Genomic DNA, 16,652 nt, shown 5'->3' with positions numbered 1-16,652 from the left:
ACGTTATACGCTATTACGTAATAGTATATAACGTTATACGTTAATACGTCATAGTATATATCGTTATACGTTATATAGTAATAGTATATAACGTTATACGTTCTATAGCAATAGTATATAACGTTATACGTTATATAGTAATAGTATATAACGTTATACGTTATATAGTAATAGTATATAACGTTATACGTTATATAGTAATATTATATAACGTTATGCGTTATATAGTAATAGTATATAACGTTATACGTTATATAGTAATAGTATATAACGTTATACGTTATATAGTAATAGTATATAACGTTATACGTTGGTACGTAATAATATACAACGTTATACGTGATATGGTAATACTATATAACGTTATACGCTATTACGTAATGGTATATAACGTTATACGTTAATACGTAATAGTATATATCGTTATACGTTATATAGTAATAGTATATAACGTTATACGTTCTATAGCAATAGTATATAACGTTATACGTTATATAGTAATAGTATATAACGTTATACGTTATATAGTAATAGTATATAGCGATATACGTTATATAGTAATAGTATATAGCGATATACGTTATATAGTAATAGTATATAACGTTATACGTTAGTACGTAATAGTATATAACGTTATACGTTAATACGTAATAGTATATATCGTTATACGTTATATAGTAACAGTATATAACGTTATACGTTATATAGTAATAGTATATAACGTTATACGTTATATAGTAATAGTATATAACGTTATACGTTATATAGTAATAGTATATAACGTTATACGTTAGTACGTAATAATATACAACGTTATACGTGATATGGCAATACTATATAACGTTATACGTTATTACGTAATAGAATATAACGTTATACGTTATTACGTAATAGTATACAACGTTATACGTGATATGGTAAAACTATATAACGTTATACGTTAATACGTAATAGTATATATCGTTATACGTTATATAGTAATAGTATATAACGTTATACGTTATATAGTAATAGTATATAACGTTATACGTTATATAGTAATAGTATATAACGTTATACGTTATATAGTAATAGTATATAACGTTATACGTTAATACGTAATAGTATATATCGTTATACGTTATATAGTAATAGTATATAACGTTATACGTTATATAGTAATAGTATATAACGTTATACGTTATATAGTAATATTATATAACGTTATGCGTTATATAGTAATAGTATATAACGTTATACGTTATATAGTAATAGTATATAACGTTATACGTTATATAGTAATATTATATAACGTTATGCGTTATATAGTAATAGTATATAACGTTATACGTTATATAGTAATAGTATATAACGTTATACGTTATATAGTAATAGTATATAACGTTATGCGTTATATAGTAATAGTATATAACGTTATACGATAGTACGGAATAATATATATCGTTATACGTTATATAGTAATAGTATATAACGTTATACGTTATATAGTAATAGTATATAACGTTATACGTTATATAGTAATAGTATATAACGTTATGCGTTATATAGTAATATTATATAACGTTATGCGGTATATAGTCATAGTATATAACGTTATACGTTATATAGTAATAGTATATAACGTTATACGTTATATAGTAATAGTATATAACGTTATACGTTATATAGTAATAGTATATAACGTTATACGTTATATAGTAATAGTATATAACGTTATACGTTATATAGTAATAGTATATAACGTTATACGTTAATACGTAATAGTATATATCGTTATACGTTATATAGTAATAGTATATAACGTTATACGTTATATAGTAATAGTATATAACGTTATACGTTATATAGTAATATTATATAACGTTATGCGTTATATAGTAATAGTATATAACGTTATACGTTATATAGTAATAGTATATAACGTTATACGTTATATAGTAATATTATATAACGTTATGCGTTATATAGTAATAGTATATAACGTTATACGTTATATAGTAATAGTATATAACGTTATACGTTATATAGTAATAGTATATAACGTTATGCGTTATATAGTAATAGTATATAACGTTATACGATAGTACGGAATAATATATATCGTTATACGTTATATAGTAATAGTATATAACGTTATACGTTATATAGTAATAGTATATAACGTTATACGTTATATAGTAATAGTATATAACGTTATGCGTTATATAGTAATATTATATAACGTTATGCGGTATATAGTCATAGTATATAACGTTATACGTTATATAGTAATAGTATATAACGTTATACGTTATATAGTAATAGTATATAACGTTATACGTTATATAGTAATAGTATATAACGTTATACGTTAGTACGTAATAATATACAACGTTATACGTGATATGGTAATACTATATAACGTTATACGTTAATACGTAATAGTATATATCGTTATACGTTATATAGTAATAGTATATAACGTTATACGTTATATAGTAATATTATATAACGTTATGCGTTATATAGTAATAGTATATAACGTTATACGTTATATAGTAATAGTATATAACGTTATGCGTTATATAGTAATAGTATATAACGTTATACGATAGTACGGAATAGTATATATCGTTATACGTTATATAGTAATAGCATATAACGTTATACGTTATATAGTAATAGTATATAACGATATACGTTATATAGTAATAGTATATAACGTTATACGTTATATAGTAATAGTATATAACGTTATACGATAGTACGTAATAGTACATAACGTTATACGTGATATGGTAATACTATATAACGTTATACGCTATTACGTAATAGTATATAACGTTATACGTTAATACGTCATAGTATATATCGTTATACGTTATATAGTAATAGTATATAACGTTATACGTTATATAGCAATAGTATATAACGTTATACGTTATATAGTAATAGTATATAACGTTATACGTTATATAGTAATAGTATATAACGTTATACGTTATATAGTAATATTATATAACGTTATGCGTTATATAGTAATAGTATATAACGTTATACGTTATATAGTAATAGTATATAACGTTATACGTTATATAGTAATAGTATATAACGTTATACGTTAGTACGTAATAATATACAACGTTATACGTGATATGGTAATACTATATAACGTTATACGCTATTACGTAATGGTATATAACGTTTTACGTTAATACGTAATAGTATATATCGTTATACGTTATATAGTAACAGTATATATCGTTATACGTTATATAGTAATAGTATATAGCGATATACGTTATATAGTAATAGTATATAGCGATATACGTTATATAGTAATAGTATATAACGTTATACGTTAGTACGTAATAGTATATAACGTTATACGTTAATACGTAATAGTATATATCGTTATACGTTATATAGTAACAGTATATAACGTTATACGTTATATAGTAATAGTATATAACGTTATACGTTATATAGTAATAGTATATAACGTTATACGTTATATAGTAATAGTATATAACGTTATACGTTAGTACGTAATAATATACAACGTTATACGTGATATGGCAATACTATATAACGTTATACGTTATTACGTAATAGAATATAACGTTATACGTTATTACGTAATAGTATACAACGTTATACGTGATATGGTAAAACTATATAACGTTATACGTTAATACGTAATAGTATATATCGTTATACGTTATATAGTAATAGTATATAACGTTATACGTTATATAGTAATAGTATATAACGTTATACGTTATATAGTAATAGTATATAACGTTATGCGTTATATAGTAATAGTATATAACGTTATACGATAGTACGGAATAGTATATATCGTTATACGTTATATAGTAATAGTATATAACGTTATACGTTATATAGTAATAGTATATAACGTTATACGTTATATAGTAATAGTATATAACGTTATACGTTATATAGTAATAGTATATAACGTTATGCGTTATATAGTAATAGTATATAACGTTATACGATAGTACGGAATAGTATATATCGTTATACGTTATATAGTAATAGTATATAACGTTATACGTTATATAGTAATAGTATATAACGTTATACGTTATATAGTAATAGTATATAACGTTATGCGTTATATAGTAATATTATATAACGTTATGCGGTATATAGTCATAGTATATAACGTTATACGTTATATAGTAATAGTATATAACGTTATACGTTATATAGTAATAGTATATAACGTTATACGTTATATAGTAATAGTATATAACGTTATACGTTAGTACGTAATAATATACAACGTTATACGTGATATGGTAATACTATATAACGTTATACGTTAATACGTAATAGTATATATCGTTATACGTTATATAGTAATAGTATATAACGTTATACGTTATATAGTAATATTATATAACGTTATGCGTTATATAGTAATAGTATATAACGTTATACGTTATATAGTAATAGTATATAACGTTATGCGTTATATAGTAATAGTATATAACGTTATACGATAGTACGGAATAGTATATATCGTTATACGTTATATAGTAATAGTATATAACGTTATACGTTATATAGTAATAGTATATAACGATATACGTTATATAGTAATAGTATATAACGTTATACGTTATATAGTAATAGTATATAACGTTATACGATAGTACGTAATAGTACATAACGTTATACGTGATATGGTAATACTATATAACGTTATACGCTATTACGTAATAGTATATAACGTTATACGTTAATACGTCATAGTATATATCGTTATACGTTATATAGTAATAGTATATAACGTTATACGTTATATAGCAATAGTATATAACGTTATACGTTATATAGTAATAGTATATAACGTTATACGTTATATAGTAATAGTATATAACGTTATACGTTATATAGTAATATTATATAACGTTATGCGTTATATAGTAATAGTATATAACGTTATACGTTATATAGTAATAGTATATAACGTTATACGTTATATAGTAATAGTATATAACGTTATACGTTATATAGTAATATTATATAACGTTATGCGTTATATAGTAATAGTATATAACGTTATACGTTATATAGTAATACTTTATAACGTTATACGTTATATAGTAATAGTATATAACGTTATACGTTATATAGTAATAGTATATAACGTTATACGTTATATAGTAATAGTATATAACGTTATGCGTTATATAGTAATAGTATATAACGTTATACGTTATATAGTAATAGTATATAACGTTATACGTTATAGAGTAATATTATATAACGTTATGCGTTATATAGTAATAGTATATAACGTTATACGTTATATAGTAATAGTATATAACGTTATACGTTATATAGTAATAGTATATAACGTTATACGTTATATAGTAATAGTATATAACGTTATACGTTATATAGTAATAGTATATAACGTTATACGTTAATACGTAATAGTATATATCGTTATACGTTATATAGTAATAGTATATAACGATATACGTTATATAGTAATAGTATATAACGTTATACGTTATATAGTAATATTATATAACGTTATGCGTTATATAGTAATAGTATATAACGTTATACGTTATATAGTAATAGTATATAACGTTATACGTTATATAGTAATATTATATAACGTTATGCGTTATATAGTAATAGTATATAACGTTATACGTTATATAGTAATAGTATATAACGTTATACGTTATATAGTAATAGTATATAACGTTATACGTTATATAGTAATAGTATATAACGTTATACGTTATATAGTAATAGTATATAACGTTATACGTTATATAGTAATAGTATATAACGTTATACGTTATATAGTAATATTATATAACGTTATGCGTTATATAGTAATAGTATATAACGTTATACGTTATATAGTAATAGTATATAACGTTATACGTTATATAGTAATATTATATAACGTTATGCGTTATATAGTAATAGTATATAACGTTATACGTTATATAGTAATAGTATATAACGTTATACGTTATATAGTAATAGTATATAACGTTATACGTTAGTACGTAATAATATACAACGTTATACGTGATATGGCAATACTATATAACGTTATACGTTATTACGTAATAGAATATAACGTTATACGTTATTACGTAATAGTATACAACGTTATACGTGATATGGTAAAACTATATAACGTTATACGTTAATACGTAATAGTATATATCGTTATACGTTATATAGTAATAGTATATAACGTTATACGTTATATAGTAATAGTATATAACGTTATACGTTATATAGTAATAGTATATAACGTTATACGTTATATAGTAATAGTATATAACGTTATACGTTATATAGTAATAGTATATAACGTCATACGTTAGTACGTAATAATATACAACGTTATACGTGATATGGTAATACTATCTAACGTTATACGTTAATACGTAATAGTATATATCGTTATACGTTATATAGTAATAGTATATAACGTTATACGTTATATAGTAATAGTATATAACGTTATACGTTATATAGTAATAGTATATTACGTCATACGTTAGTACGTAATAATATACAACGTTATACGTGATATGGTAATACTATCTAACGTTATACGTTAATACGTAATAGTATATATCGTTATACGTTATATAGTAATAGTATATAACGTTATACGTTATAGAGTAATATTATATAACGTTATGCGTTATATAGTAATAGTATATAACGTTATACGTTATATAGTAATAGTATATAACGATATACGTTATATAGTAATAGTATATAACGTTATACGTTATATAGTAATAGTATATAACGTTATACGATAGTACGTAATAGTACATAACGTTATACGTGATATGGTAATACTATATAACGTTATACGCTATTACGTAATAGTATATAACGTTATACGTTAATACGTCATAGTATATATCGTTATACGTTATATAGTAATAGTATATAACGTTATACGTTATATAGCAATAGTATATAACGTTATACGTTATATAGTAATAGTATATAACGTTATACGTTATATAGTAATAGTATATCACGTTATACGTTATATAGTAATATTATATAACGTTATGCGTTATATAGTAATAGTATATAACGTTATACGTTATATAGTAATAGTATATAACGTTATACGTTATATAGTAATAGTATATAACGTTATACGTTATATAGTAATATTATATAACGTTATGCGTTATATAGTAATAGTATATAACGTTATACGTTATATAGTAATACTTTATAACGTTATACGTTATATAGTAATAGTATATAACGTTATACGTTATATAGTAATAGTATATAACGTTATACGTTATATAGTAATAGTATATAACGTTATGCGTTATATAGTAATAGTATATAACGTTATACGTTATATAGTAATAGTATATAACGTTATACGTTATAGAGTAATATTATATAACGTTATGCGTTATATAGTAATAGTATATAACGTTATACGTTATACAGTAATAGTATATAACGTTATACGTTATATAGTAATAGTATATAACGTTATACGTTATATAGTAATAGTATATAACGTTATACGTTATATAGTAATAGTATATAACGTTATACGTTAATACGTAATAGTATATATCGTTATACGTTATATAGTAATAGTATATAACGTTATACGTTATATAGTAATAGTATATAACGTTATACGTTATATAGTAATATTATATAACGTTATGCGTTATATAGTAATAGTATATAACGTTATACGTTATATAGTAATAGTATATAACGTTATACGTTATATAGTAATATTATATAACGTTATGCGTTATATAGTGATAGTATATAACGTTATACGTTATATAGTAATAGTATATAACGTTATACGTTATATAGTAATAGTATATAACGTTATACGTTATATAGTAATAGTATATAACGTTATACGTTATATAGTAATAGTATATAACGTTATACGTTATATAGTAATAGTATATAACGTCATACGTTAGTACGTAATAATATACAACGTTATACGTGATATGGTAATACTATCTAACGTTATACGTTAATACGTAATAGTATATATCGTTATACGTTATATAGTAATAGTATATAACGTTATACGTTATATAGTAATAGTATATAACGTCATACGTTAGTACGTAATAATATACAACGTTATACGTGATATGGTAATACTATCTAACGTTATACGTTAATACGTAATAGTATATATCGTTATACGTTATATAGTAATAGTATATAACGTTATACGTTATATAGTAATAGTATATAACGTTATACGTTATATAGTAATATTATATAACGTTATGCGTTATATAGTAATAGTACATAACGTTATACGTTATATAATATTACTATATAACGTATAACGTTATATAGTAATATTATATAACGTTATGCGTTATATAGTAATAGTATATAACGTTATACGTTATATAGTAATAGTATATAACGTTATACGTTATATAGTAATAGTATATAACGTTATACGTTATATAGTAATAGTATATAACGTTATACGTTATATAGTAATAGTATATAACGTTATACGTTATATAGTAATAGTATATAACGTTATACGTTATATAGTAATAGTATATAACGTTATACGTTATATAGTAATAGTATATAACGTTATACGTTATATAGTAATAGTATATAACGTTATACGTTATATAGTAATAGTATATAACGTTATACGTTATATAGTAATATTATATAACGTTATGCGTTATATAGTAATAGTATATAACGTTATACGTTATATAGTAATATTATATAACGTTATGCGTTATATAGTAATAGTATATAACGTTATGCGTTATATAGTAATAGTATATAACGTTATGCGTTATATAGTAATAGCATATAACGTTATGCGTTATATAGTAATAGTATATAACGTTATACGATATTACGGAATAGTATATATCGTTATACGTTATATAGTAATAGTATATAACGTTATACGTTATATATTAATAGTATATAACGTTATACGTTATATAGTAATAGTATATAACGTTATGCGTTATATAGTAATATTATATAACGTTATGCGGTATATAGTCATAGTATATAACGTTATACGTTATATAGTAATAGTATATAACGTTATACGTTATATAGTAATAGTATATAACGTTATACGTTATATAGTAATAGTATATAACGTTATACGTTAGTACGTAATAATATACAACGTTATACGTGATATGGTAATACTATATAACGTTATACGTTAATACGTAATAGTATATATCGTTATACGTTATATAGTAATAGTATATAACGTTATACGTTATATAGTAATATTATATAACGTTATGCGTTATATAGTAATAGCATATAACGTTATACGTTATTTAGTAATAGTATATAACGTTATGCGTTATATAGTAATAGTATATAACGTTATACGATAGTACGGAATAGTATATATCGTTATACGTTATATAGTAATAGTATATAACGTTATACGTTATATAGTAATAGTATATAACGATATACGTTATATAGTAATAGTATATAACGTTATACGTTATATAGTAATAGTATATAACGTTATACGTTAGTACGTAATAATATACAACGTTATACGTGATATGGTAATACTATATAATGTTATACGTTAATACGTAATAGTATATATCGTTATACGTTATATAGTAATAGTATATAACGTTATACGTTATATAGTAATAGTATATAACGTTATACGATAGTACGTAATAGTACATAACGTTATACGTGATATGGTAATACTATATAACGTTATACGCTATTACGTAATAGTATATAACGTTATACGTTAATACGTCATAGTATATATCGTTATACGTTATATAGTAATAGTATATAACGTTATACGTTCTATAGCAATAGTATATAACGTTATACGTTATATAGTAATAGTATATAACGTTATACGTTATATAGTAATAGTATATAACGTTATACGTTATATAGTAATATTATATAACGTTATGCGTTATATAGTAATAGTATATAACGTTATACGTTATATAGTAATAGTATATAACGTTATACGTTATATAGTAATAGTATATAACGTTATACGTTAGTACGTAATAATATACAACGTTATACGTGATATGGTAATACTATATAACGTTATACGCTATTACGTAATGGTATATAACGTTATACGTTAATACGTAATAGTATATATCGTTACACGTTATATAGTAACAGTATATATCGTTATACGTTATATAGTAATAGTATATAGCGATATACGTTATATAGTAATAGTATATAGCGATATACGTTATATAGTAATAGTATATAACGTTATACGTTAGTACGTAATAGTATATAACGTTATACGTTAATACGTAATAGTATATATCGTTATACGTTATATAGTAACAGTATATAACGTTATACGTTATATAGTAATAGTATATAACGTTATACGTTATATAGTAATAGTATATAACGTTATACGTTATATAGTAATAGTATATAACGTTATACGTTAGTACGTAATAATATACAACGTTATACGTGATATGGCAATACTATATAACGTTATACGTTATTACGTAATAGAATATAACGTTATACGTTATTACGTAATAGTATACAACGTTATACGTGATATGGTAAAACTATATAACGTTATACGTTAATACGTAATAGTATATATCGTTATACGTTATATAGTAATAGTATATAACGTTATACGTTATATAGTAATAGTATATAACGTTATACGTTATATAGTAATAGTATATAACGTTATACGTTATATAGTAATAGTATATAACGTTATACGTTAATACGTAATAGTATATATCGTTATACGTTATATAGTAATAGTATATAACGTTATACGTTATATAGTAATAGTATATAACGTTATACGTTATATAGTAATATTATATAACGTTATGCGTTATATAGTAATAGTATATAACGTTATACGTTATATAGTAATAGTATATAACGTTATACGTTATATAGTAATAGTATATAACGTTATACGATAGTACGTTATAGTACATAACGTTATACGTGATATGGTAATACTATATAACGTTATACGCTATTACGTAATAGTATATAACGTTATACGTTAATACGTCATAGTATATATCGTTATACGTTATATAGTAATAGTATATAACGTTATACGTTCTATAGCAATAGTATATAACGTTATACGTTATATAGTAATAGTATATAACGTTATACGTTATATAGTAATAGTATATAACGTTATACGTTATATAGTAATATTATATAACGTTATGCGTTATATAGTAATAGTATATAACGTTATACGTTATATAGTAATAGTATATAACGTTATACGTTATATAGTAATAGTATATAACGTTATACGTTAGTACGTAATAATATACAACGTTATACGTGATATGGTAATACTATATAACGTTATACGCTATTACGTAATGGTATATAACGTTATACGTTAATACGTAATAGTATATATCGTTACACGTTATATAGTAACAGTATATATCGTTATACGTTATATAGTAATAGTATATAGCGATATACGTTATATAGTAATAGTATATAGCGATATACGTTATATAGTAATAGTATATAACGTTATACGTTAGTACGTAATAGTATATAACGTTATACGTTAATACGTAATATTATATATCGTTATACGTTATATAGTAACAGTATATAACGTTATACGTTATATAGTAATAGTATATAACGTTATACGTTATATAGTAATAGTATATAACGTTATACGTTATATAGTAATAGTATATAACGTTATACGTTAGTACGTAATAATATACAACGTTATACGTGATATGGCAATACTATATAACGTTATACGTTATTACGTAATAGAATATAACGTTATACGTTATTACGTAATAGTATACAACGTTATACGTGATATGGTAAAACTATATAACGTTATACGTTAATACGTAATAGTATATATCGTTATACGTTATATAGTAATAGTATATAACGTTATACGTTATATAGTAATAGTATATAACGTTATACGTTATATAGTAATAGTATATAACGTTATACGTTATATAGTAATAGTATATAACGTTATACGTTAATACGTAATAGTATATATCGTTATACGTTATATAGTAATAGTATATAACGTTATACGTTATATAGTAATAGTATATAACGTTATACGTTAATACGTAATAGTATATATCGTTATACGTTATATAGTAATAGTATATAACGTTATACGTTATATAGTAATAGTATATAACGTTATGCGTTATATAGTAATAGTATATAACGTTATACGTTATATAGTAATAGTATATAACGTTATACGTTATAGAGTAATATTATATAACGTTATGCGTTATATAGTAATAGTATATAACGTTATACGTTATACAGTAATAGTATATAACGTTATACGTTATATAGTAATAGTATATAACGTTATACGTTATATAGTAATAGTATATAACGTTATACGTTATATAGTAATAGTATATAACGTTATACGTTAATACGTAATAGTATATATCGTTATACGTTATATAGTAATAGTATATAACGTTATACGTTATATAGTAATAGTATATAACGTTATACGTTATATAGTAATATTATATAACGTTATGCGTTATATAGTAATAGTATATAACGTTATACGTTATATAGTAATAGTATATAACGTTATACGTTATATAGTAATATTATATAACGTTATGCGTTATATAGTGATAGTATATAACGTTATACGTTATATAGTAATAGTATATAACGTTATACGTTATATAGTAATAGTATATAACGTTATACGTTATATAGTAATAGTATATAACGTTATACGTTATATAGTAATAGTATATAACGTTATACGTTATATAGTAATAGTATATAACGTCATACGTTAGTACGTAATAATATACAACGTTATACGTGATATGGTAATACTATCTAACGTTATACGTTAATACGTAATAGTATATATCGTTATACGTTATATAGTAATAGTATATAACGTTATACGTTATATAGTAATAGTATATAACGTCATACGTTAGTACGTAATAATATACAACGTTATACGTGATATGGTAATACTATCTAACGTTATACGTTAATACGTAATAGTATATATCGTTATACGTTATATAGTAATAGTATATAACGTTATACGTTATATAGTAATAGTATATAACGTTATACGTTATATAGTAATATTATATAACGTTATGCGTTATATAGTAATAGTACATAACGTTATACGTTATATAGTAATAGTATATAACGTTATACGTTATATAGTAATATTATATAACGTTATGCGTTATATAGTAATAGTATATAACGTTATACGTTATATAGTAATAGTATATAACGTTATACGTTATATAGTAATAGTATATAACGTTATACGTTATATAGTAATAGTATATAACGTTATACGTTATATAGTAATAGTATATAACGTTATACGTTATATAGTAATAGTATATAACGTTATACGTTATATAGTAATAGTATATAACGTTATACGTTATATAGTAATAGTATATAACGTTATACGTTATATAGTAATAGTATATAACGTTATACGTTATATAGTAATAGTATATAACGTTATACGTTATATAGTAATAGTATATAACGTTATACGTTATATAGTAATATTATATAACGTTATGCGTTATATAGTAATAGTATATAACGTTATACGTTATATAGTAATATTATATAACGTTATGCGTTATATAGTAATAGTATATAACGTTATGCGTTATATAGTAATAGTATATAACGTTATGCGTTATATAGTAATAGCATATAACGTTATGCGTTATATAGTAATAGTATATTACGTTATACGATATTACGGAATAGTATATATCGTTATACGTTATATAGTAATAGTATATAACGTTATACGTTATATATTAATAGTATATAACGTTATACGTTATATAGTAATAGTATATAACGTTATGCGTTATATAGTAATATTATATAACGTTATGCGGTATATAGTCATAGTATATAACGTTATACGTTATATAGTAATAGTATATAACGTTATACGTTATATAGTAATAGTATATAACGTTATACGTTATATAGTAATAGTATATAACGTTATACGTTAGTACGTAATAATATACAACGTTATACGTGATATGGTAATACTATATAACGTTATACGTTAATACGTAATAGTATATATCGTTATACGTTATATAGTAATAGTATATAACGTTATACGTTATATAGTAATATTATATAACGTTATGCGTTATATAGTAATAGCATATAACGTTATACGTTATTTAGTAATAGTATATAACGTTATGCGTTATATAGTAATAGTATATAACGTTATACGATAGTACGGAATAGTATATATCGTTATACGTTATATAGTAATAGTATATAACGTTATACGTTATATAGTAATAGTATATAACGATATACGTTATATAGTAATAGTATATAACGTTATACGTTATATAGTAATAGTATATAACGTTATACGTTAGTACGTAATAATATACAACGTTATACGTGATATGGTAATACTATATAATGTTATACGTTAATACGTAATAGTATATATCGTTATACGTTATATAGTAATAGTATATAACGTTATACGTTATATAGTAATAGTATATAACGTTATACGATAGTACGTAATAGTACATAACGTTATACGTGATATGGTAATACTATATAACGTTATACGCTATTACGTAATAGTATATAACGTTATACGTTAATACGTCATAGTATATATCGTTATACGTTATATAGTAATAGTATATAACGTTATACGTTCTATAGCAATAGTATATAACGTTATACGTTATATAGTAATAGTATATAACGTTATACGTTATATAGTAATAGTATATAACGTTATACGTTATATAGTAATATTATATAACGTTATGCGTTATATAGTAATAGTATATAACGTTATACGTTATATAGTAATAGTATATAACGTTATACGTTATATAGTAATAGTATATAACGTTATACGTTAGTACGTAATAATATACAACGTTATACGTGATATGGTAATACTATATAACGTTATACGCTATTACGTAATGGTATATAACGTTATACGTTAATACGTAATAGTATATATCGTTACACGTTATATAGTAACAGTATATATCGTTATACGTTATATAGTAATAGTATATAGCGATATACGTTATATAGTAATAGTATATAGCGATATACGTTATATAGTAATAGTATATAACGTTATACGTTAGTACGTAATAGTATATAACGTTATACGTTAATACGTAATAGTATATATCGTTATACGTTATATAGTAACAGTATATAACGTTATACGTTATATAGTAATAGTATATAACGTTATACGTTATATAGTAATAGTATATAACGTTATACGTTATATAGTAATAGTATATAACGTTATACGTTAGTACGTAATAATATACAACGTTATACGTGATATGGCAATACTATATAACGTTATACGTTATTACGTAATAGAATATAACGTTATACGTTATTACGTAATAGTATACAACGTTATACGTGATATGGTAAAACTATATAACGTTATACGTTAATACGTAATAGTATATATCGTTATACGTTATATAGTAATAGTATATAACGTTATACGTTATATAGTAATAGTATATAACGTTATACGTTATATAGTAATAGTATATAACGTTATACGTTATATAGTAATAGTATATAACGTTATACGTTAATACGTAATAGTATATATCGTTATACGTTATATAGTAATAGTATATAACGTTATACGTTATATAGTAATAGTATATAACGTTATACGTTATATAGTAATATTATATAACGTTATGCGTTATATAGTAATAGTATATAACGTTATACGTTATATAGTAATAGTATATAACGTTATACGTTATATAGTAATAGTATATAACGTTATACGATAGTACGTTATAGTACATAACGTTATACGTGATATGGTAATACTATATAACGTTATACGCTATTACGTAATAGTATATAACGTTATACGTTAATACGTCATAGTATATATCGTTATACGTTATATAGTAATAGTATATAACGTTATACGTTCTATAGCAATAGTATATAACGTTATACGTTATATAGTAATAGTATATAACGTTATACGTTATATAGTAATAGTATATAACGTTATACGTTATATAGTAATATTATATAACGTTATGCGTTATATAGTAATAGTATATAACGTTATACGTTATATAGTAATAGTATATAACGTTATACGTTATATAGTAATAGTATATAACGTTATACGTTAGTACGTAATAATATACAACGTTATACGTGATATGGTAATACTATATAACGTTATACGCTATTACGTAATGGTATATAACGTTATACGTTAATACGTAATAGTATATATCGTTACACGTTATATAGTAACAGTATATATCGTTATACGTTATATAGTAATAGTATATAGCGATATACGTTATATAGTAATAGTATATAGCGATATACGTTATATAGTAATAGTATATAACGTTATACGTTAGTACGTAATAGTATATAACGTTATACGTTAATACGTAATATTATATATCGTTATACGTTATATAGTAACAGTATATAAC

Source organism: Bombus terrestris, chromosome 3, assembly GCF_910591885.1.
Source record: "Bombus terrestris chromosome 3, iyBomTerr1.2, whole genome shotgun sequence".
NCBI lineage: Eukaryota > Metazoa > Arthropoda > Insecta > Hymenoptera > Apidae > Bombus > Bombus terrestris.
This window is presented reverse-complemented; position numbering follows the sequence as displayed.